Raw genomic sequence first — 9,248 nt, forward strand, 5'->3', positions numbered from 1 at the left:
ATTTGGAAGTTTTCCTTGCATTTCTGTTTTTTGGAATACCTGTGAAGTCATCCAGAGCTAGACTTACTTATTGGGAGCTTTTTGATTACTAATTCAATTTCTTTGCTGGTTATTGGTCTGTTCAAGGTTTCTATTTTTCCCTGTTTCAGTTTTGGTAATTTATCTTTCTAGGGCTTTACCCCTTCCAGTTTGTCCAATTTGTTGGCATGTAATTTTTCATAATATTCTCTTATAATTATATTTCTGTGAAGTTGGTTTTTATGTCTCCTTTCTAGTTATTTTATTTATTTTGGTCCTTTCTGTTTTCCTTTTGATAAGTCTAGCTAGGGGGTTTAACAATTTTATTAATTTTTTCAAAGAGCTGGTTTTATTAATCTGTTCTACTGTTTTTCATTTGTTTCTGTATCATTTATTTCTGCTCTGATCTTTATTATTTCTGTCCTGCTGGCTTTAGGCTTTGTTGTTCTTTTTGTAGCTTCTTTATATGTAAAGTTAGGTTGTGTATTTGAGACTTTTCATGCTTCTTGAGATAGGCCTATATTGCTATATGCTTCCTTCCTAGGACTGCTTTTCCTGCATCCCAAAGATTTTGAACAGTTGTTTTCATTTTCATTTTTTTCCATGAATTTTTTAAATTCTTCTTTAATTTCCTGGTTGACCCATTCATTCCTTAGTAGGATGCTCTTTGGTCTCCATGTATTTGAGTTCCTTCCAACTTTCCTCTTGTGGTTTAGTTCTAGGTTCAAAGCATTGTGGTCTGAAAATATGCAGGGAATGATCCCAGTCTTTTGGTACCAGTTGAGACCTGATTTATGACCCAGGATGTGATCGATTCTGGAGAATGTTCCATGTGCATGACAAAGAATGTATGTTCTGTTGCTTTGGGATGGAATGTTCTGAATATATCTGTGATGTCCATCTGGTCCAGTGTGTCATTTAAAGCCTTTATTTCCGTGATCTTTTGCTCAGATGATCTGTCCATTTCAGTGGGGGGGGGGTGTTAAAGTCCCCTACTATTATTGTAGTATTGTTGAAGTGTTTCTTTCATTTTACTATTAATTGGTTTATATAATTGGCTGTTGTATGTTAGGGGCATAGATATTTAAAATTGTTAGATCTTCTTGTTGGACAGACCCTTTAAGTATAATATAGTGTCCTTCCTCATCTCTTATTATAGTCTTTGGCTTAAAATCTAATTTGTCTGATATAAGGATTGCCACCCCAGCTTTCTTTTGATGTCCATTAGCATGGTAAATGGTTTTCCACCCTCTCACTTTAAATCTGGAGGTGTCTTTGGGTCTAAAATGAGTTTCTTGTAGACGGCATATTGATGGGTTTTGTTTTTCTTATCCATTCTGATACCTTGTGTCTTTTGTCTGGGGCATTTAGCCCATTTACTTTCAGAGTAATTATAGAAAGATATGAATTTAATGCCACTGTATTGCCTGTAAGGTGACTATTACTGTATATTGTCTCTGTTCCTTTCTGGTCTATTTCTTTTAGGCTCTGTCTTTGCTTAGAGGACCACTTTCCATATTTCCTGTAGGGCTGGTTTGGTGTTTGTAAATTCTTTTAGTTTTGTTTGTCCTGGAAGATTTTTATTTCTCCCTCTATTTTCAATGACAGCCTAGCTGGATATAGTATTCTTGACTGCATATTTTTCTCATGTAGTGCTCTGAATATATCATGCCAGTCCTTTCTGACCTGCCAGGTCTCTGTGGATAGGTCTGCTGCTAATCTAATATTTCTACCATTGTAGGTTACAGACCTCTTGTCCTGAGCTGCTTTCAGGATTTTTTCTTTGTCTCTGAGACTTACAAGTTTTACTATTAAATGGTGTTAAATAGGGTGTTGGCCTATTTTTATTGATTTTGAGAGGGGTTCTCTGTGCCTCCTGGATTGTGATGCTTGTTTCCTTCCCCAAATTAGGGCAGTTCTCTACTATAATTTGCTTCAATATACCTTCTGCCCCTCTCTTTCTTCTTCTTCTTCTTCTGGGATCTCAATTATTCTAATATTGTTTTGTCTTATGGTATCACTTATCTCTTGAATTCTCCCCTTGTGGTCCAATAGTTGTTTATCTCTCTTTTTCTCAGCTTCTTTATTCTCCATCATTTGGTCTCCTATATCACTAGTTCTCTCTTCTGCTTCCTTTATCCTACCAGTTAGAGCCTCTATTTTTGATTGCTCTTCATTAATAGCCTTTTTAAATTTTGACTTGGTGAGATATTATTCTCCAGAAAGACATTCTCTAGTGTCTTCTATGCTTTTTTCAAGCCCTGCTAATATCTTTATAATTGTTATTCTGAACTCTAGTTCTGACATCTTACTAATGTCCATGTTGATTAGATCCCTGGCACTCTAGAGAACAATAGATGAAAGGGAGAACAAAATGCTAAAAAGTGTAACAATAACCCCAGAGAAACACACACTAACTAATTATAATTTTAGACAAGAACTTCTGAGGGCAGCCAGGGGGAAGAGTTTCCTTACATACAGAGGAAGGTCTATCAGAATAATGTCAGACCTGTCCACAGAAACCTGGCAAGCCAGAAAGGGCTGGCAAGACATATTCAGGGCACTAAATGAGAAGAACATGCAGGCAATAATACTTTATCCAACAAGGTTGACATTCAAAATGGATGGAGAGATAAAGAGCTTCCAAGACCAGCAAGGTTTAAAAGAGTATGTGACCACCAAGCTGACACTACAAGAAATATTAAGGGGGGTTCTATAAAAAAGAAATTTACAGAGACAATCTATAGAAACAAGGACTTCACATGCAACATGATGTCAATAAAAACATATCTTTCAATAATTGTGCTCAACATAAATGGCCTAAATGCTCCCATAAAATGGCACAGGGTTGCAGATTGGATAAAATGAGAGGACCCGTCCATATGCTGTCTACAAGAGACACGTTTGGAACCTAAAGATACATCCAGACTGAAAGTGAAGGGATGAAGAAGCATCTTTCATGCCAACGGGCCTCAAAAGAAAACTGGGGTAGTGATTCTTCTATCAGATAAGTTAGATTTTAAAGTAAAGACTGTAAAAAAAAATAAAGACTATAGTCAGAGATACAGAAGGACACGACATCATTCTTAAAGGGTCTAACGACCAGGAAGATTTAACAGTTGTAAATATGTATGCCCCTAATATGGGAGCAGCCAACTACATAGGCCAACTGTTAATCAAAATAGTCATATTGATATGAATAAATTAACAGTAGGAGATCTTAACATGCCACTCTCAGTAATAGACAGATCATCCAAGCAAAATTCAATAAAGAAACAAGAGCTTTGAATACATATTGGACCAGATGGACCTTATAGGTATATACAGAACATTCCACCCTAAAACAACAGAATACTCATTCTTCTCGAGCACACATGGAACTTTCTCCAGAATAGACCACATACTGGCTCAAAAATCAGGGCTCAACCAATACCAAAAGATTGAGATTATTCCTTCCGTATTCTCAGACCATAATGCTTTGAAACTTGAACTCAACCACAAGAAAAAGTTTGGAAGGAATTCAAACACTTGGAAGCTAAATACCACCCTGCTTGAGAATGTTTGGATCAACCAGGAAATCAAAGAAGAACTTAAAAAATTCATGGAAACCAATGAGAATGAAGACATATCAGCCCAAAACCAAAGGGATATGGCAAAGGTGGTCCTAAGGGGGAAATACATAACCCAAGCCTCACTCTAAAAAAATGGAAAAATCCAGAATACAACAGCTCTCTTTATACCCTTAAAGAACTGGAAAATCAACAACAAATTAAGCCAAGCCCATGCACAAAAAGGGAAACAAACAAGATTAGAGCAAAGATCAATGAGATAGAAACTAGAGATACAGTAGAACACATCAATGAAACTAGAACCTGGTTTTTTGAAAAAATCAGTAAGATTGAAAAACCATTGGCCAAACTAATCCAATGAAAAGACAGAGGGCCCAAATTAATAAAATTATGAACGGAAGGGGAGAGATCACGAATAACACCAAGGAAATAGAAACAATCATCAGAAATTATTATTAACAGCTATGTGCCAATAAGTTAAGCAACCTAGAAGAAATGGATGTCTTCCTGGAAACCTATAAACTTCCAAAACTGAATCAGGAAGAAACTGACTACCTGAATATACCACTATCTAGTAATGAGGTTGAAGCAGTGACCAAAAACCTCCCCAAAAACAAGAGTCCAGGACCTGATGGATTCCCTGGAGAATTCTACCAAACTTTCAAAGAAGAAATAATACCTATTCTTCTGAAGCTGTTTCAAAAAATATAAACAGAAGGAAAACTTCCAGTCTCTTTCTATGAATTCAACATTACCCTGATCCCAAAACCAGGCAAAGACCTCATCAAAAAGGAGAATTTCAGACCAATATCCCTGATGAATATGGATGACAAGATTCTCAACAGTATCCTAACAGGATCCAACAGTACATTAAAAAGATTATCCACCATGACCTGGTGGGATTTATCCCTGGGATGCAAGGGTGGTTCAACATTCGCAAATCAATCGATGTGATAGAACAAATCAATAAGAGAAGACAGAAGAATCACATGGTCCTCTCAATTGATGCAAAAAAAAACAAAAAACCATTTGACATGATACAGCATCTGTTCCCGATTAAAATGCTTCAAGGCATAGGGATAGAGGGAACATTCCTCAGCTTCATAAAATCTATCTATGAAAAACCCACAGCTAATATCATCCTCAGTGGGACACGAAAAGATGGAAGAGCATTCCATGCTCATGAATCAGAAAGATAAACTTTGTTAAAATGTCTATACTGCCTAGAACAGACTATACTTTCAATGCCACCCTGATTGCCAATCCTAAAATTTGTACCTAACCAGAAGAGACCCTGAATTGCTAATGAAATGTTGAAAAAGAAAAACAAAACTGGGGGCATCATGTTGCCTGATTTCAAGCTTTACTACATAGCTGTGATCACCAAGACAGCATGGTGCTGGCACAAAACCAGACACATAGACCAATGGAACAGAGTAGAGAGCCCAGATATGGACCCTCAACTCTATGGTCAGCTAATCTTCAACAAAGCAGGAAAAAATATTCAGTGGAAAATAGATAGTCTCTTCAATAAATGGTGCTGAGAAAATTAGACAGCTATGTATAGGAGAATGAAATTCAACAATTTTGTTACACCATACACAAAGATAAACTCAAAATGAGTAAATGACCTTAACATGAGTCAGGAATCTATCAAAATCCTACAGGAGAACATAGGCGGTAACCTCTTTGACATTGGCCACAGCAACTTCTTTCAAGACGGGTCTCCAAAGGCAAGGGAAACAAAACCAAAAATGAACTTTTGGGACTTCATCAAGATCAAAAGCTTCTGCACAGCGAAGGAAATAGTCAACAAAACAAAGAGGCAACCCACGGAATGGGAGAAGATATTCGCAAATGGCCCTACAATGAAGAGTTGATATCCAAGATCTATCAAGAACTCCTCAAACTCAACACACACAAAACAGATAATCACATCAAAAAAATGGGCAGAAGGCATGAACAGACATTTATCCAAAGAAGACCTACAAACAGCTAATAGACACATGAAAAAATGTTCATGATCATTAGCCATCAGGGAGATTCATATCAAAACCACATTGAGATACCACCTGACACCAGTTAGAATGGCCAAAATTAAAAAGACAGGAAACAAGTGTAGGAGAGGATGTGGAGAAAGGGGAACCCTCTTATACTGTTGGTGGAAATGCAAGTTGGTGCAGCCACTTTGGAAAACAGTGTGGAGATTCCTTAAGAAAATTAAAAGAGAGCTACCCTATGACCCTGCAATTGCACTACTGGGTATTTACCCCAGAGATACAGATCTAGTGAAAAGAAGGGCCGTCTGTACCCCAATGTTCATAGCAGCAATGGCCACAGTCTCCAAACTGTAGAAAGAGCCAAAATGCCCTTCAACAGATTAATGGATAAAGGAGATACAGTCCATATATACAATGGACTATTATGCCTCTATCAGAAAGGATGAATACCCAAATTTGTATCAACATGGACAGGACTGGAGGAGATAATGCTGAGTGAAATAAGTCAAGCAGAAAGAGTCAATTATTATGTGGTTTCACTTACTTGTGGAGCATAAGGAATAACACGGAGGACATTGGGAATTGGAGAGGTGAAGTGAGTTAGGGGAAATCAGAGAGGCAGATAAACCATGAGAGACTGTGGACTCTGAGAAACAACCTGAAGGTTTTGGGGGGGGGAGGAGGGTGGGGTTTGGGTGAGCCTGGTGGTGGGTATTAAGGAGGGCATGTACTGCACTGAGCACTGGGTATGGTGCATAAGCAATGAATCTTGGAACACTAAAAATAAATAAATAAATAAATAAAATGTTTAAAAATGTAGGAGTGCCTGGGTGGCTGAGTTGGTTGTGTATGACTCTTAATCTCAACTCAGGTCTTGATCTCAGGGTTGTGAGTTCAAACCGCATGTTGGACTCCATGCCCATGTGGAGCCTACTTTTAAAATATATATATTTTGGGGGCACCTGGGTGGTTCAGTGGGTTAAAGCCTCTGCCTTCGGCTCAGGTCATGATCCCAGGGTCCTGGGATGAAGCCCCACATCAGGCTCTCTGCTCCGTGGAGAGCCTGCTTCCTCCTCTCTCTCCCTGCTTGCCTCTCTGCCTACTTGTGATCTCTGTCTGTCAAATAAACCATATATATATAGATAGATATAGATATATATATGTTTATATATATCTATATCTATCTATATATATATCTATATATATATCTAAGTTTAAAAACATTTGAAGAGTTAGATTTAGATATATATATAGTTTATATATATATATAGTTTATATATATATTTTTAATATATATATATTTATATATATATTATATATATAGATATATCTATATCTATATCTATATCTATCTATCTATATATATCTAAGTTTAAAAATATTTGAAGAGTTAGATTTAGATATATATATATATATACTATATACTATATATATATATATCTATATCTAACTCTTCAAATATTTTTAAACTTTTTTTTTTCTTTAGAGAGAAAGAGAATCCTAAGCAGGCTCCATGCCCAGTGCAAGGCCAGACACAGGGCTTGATCTGATGACCCTGAGATCATGACCCGAGCCAAGATCAAGAATCAGATGCTTAACTGACTGGGCCACCCAGGCACCCCTCTTCAAATATTTTAAGGGGAATCAGAGGAAAGTGGAGGAGAAAAGCTATCCTTAAGAGGTAGTTTGAATATGAAACACTAAAAGGAAAAAAAATCAAGTACTAGAATAAAACAATTCAGGGTATATTTAAGAAATAACTTATCCCCATTTTAATTATTAATTATTAAGAAATTTAATGTAATATAAATCCTGCTTTTTCCCCTTCAGTTAATCTTCCTTTTATAAACTGTCTAGTAACCCAACTAAATATTATTATAATCTTACTTTTCTAGTCCCTGCAAATATCCCCGTTCCTGTACTAACATTCTGGGAAAGCCTCTCTCTTCAGAGTATGGTGGTAGTGAGGCAGGGGACTGATACTATAGCTGTGGCCCCAGAAAATGTTCATATCCTCTTCTTATTTGTATTCACTAATCTTACTAACTTTTAGTTATTTAGTTATTGTCTTTCTGAAATGTCCCCAGTTTAAAAGTAAACTCCAGCTCCAAAATAGGAATGATGAGAGTCTTTTTCCACATCCAATCAAGAAATAATATTCCTGGAGAAAATGGAAAGTAGAGGTAAAGTTGTTAAGAAGAATATAATTCTGGGATGAACGCAGGCCAAAAATGCTAACATGAAATTGAGAATTCGATTTACTTCAAGATTATTGGGAAATATTCAAGATAGGAGGAAGCAAAGTTAAAGGAAACATGTTTCCAGAAACTGAGTTTATGTTACTGGTGTTTGATGAGAGAATTCTCCTTCAGTTGAACTTTGGAACTGGAAAAGTCATAACAATAAACTATCTTCTGTAATATTATGGACTACTAATGGAAAATGTTATTACTCACCAAATGCTAGTGATTTTGAACCATATACTCTAAAACACACTCCTCTTCTTCTACAAACCTATCTATTACAAAAGAAAAAATAGAGTTATCCATCATAGAAATAAAAAAAAATGGTTTCTGCTTAAGTTGGCTTTGGGCTCTGTGCTATCATCACTTGTTAGGTGATGATATTCTCAACATTGTAATGGCTTTCAGTCAGTTGAAGTAAATAGAATTTTGGAAGATAAACTCAGAATTCAAAATGCTCTCAGAGAAAGAGAGAGAGGAATATTGAACTTAGTATCAAAAAACCAAAAACAGAACAACAAACAAAAAAAAATCTTAGTTCAAGAGTCAAGTCTGTGCTTCTTAGTAACTTTCCAGCCTTAGGAAACTTAACCTCTTTGAGCCATAGTTTTCTCATGTGTAAAGTTGAGACAATAATACAATAATCTACTTCACAGATTTGTTGTGAGGGTTTATTCAAATGAAAAAAAATGTGTATAAAAAAGTACAAATGTAAGGGATTATTATATAGAGAGTGATAATGATATCTGTAAGTGTAAAACAAGAACTAGCTAATTGATTAAGAATATAACAAAATAATTGAATGGCCTTCTTAATCTTCTTAACCTCCTTCACACCTCCCTTAAATGTTAATGATCCCTATGGTACCAGCCTTGGTTATCACCTCAAGGTACCCTTTCAACTGGGATTCTTACCCACTTGCCACTTCCCTACCTACTACAAACTCTGTTCTTAGCCATATGGAACTTATTTCACTTTCTGATTACAGACACTGTCTCTCTCTCTCCCTCTCTCATATTCAGGCAGCGTCTCTTCTTGTTATGCTTTTACTCACTTCTCAATGCCCAATTTCCAATTGCCTAGTTAATTCTTACTCATTATTCAAATCTCAAGGTAGACATAACTTTTTGCAGAAGACTTCAGATTCCCTTTAAACAAATTTGCCCCCGTGAACTTCCTATTGAACCCCATTCTTCCTCTATACATTGCCAAAGAAAACACCCACATCAGAACACCTGGGAGATTATTAAAATGCAAACTCCTAGGATCCATCCTCCTGATGTTCTGATTCAGTGGGTCTGGTTTAGAGCCAGTCTGCAAGTTAACTAGCAACCCAAATGATTCTGATGCACACTAAATGTTAAGAGCCACATTCTTTCATAATATTCATCACCCTGAATTAAAATTATATATCTGTC

This window comes from Martes martes (assembly GCF_963455335.1).
Source record: "Martes martes genome assembly, chromosome: X".
In the NCBI taxonomy this organism is placed as follows: Eukaryota; Metazoa; Chordata; class Mammalia; order Carnivora; family Mustelidae; genus Martes; species Martes martes.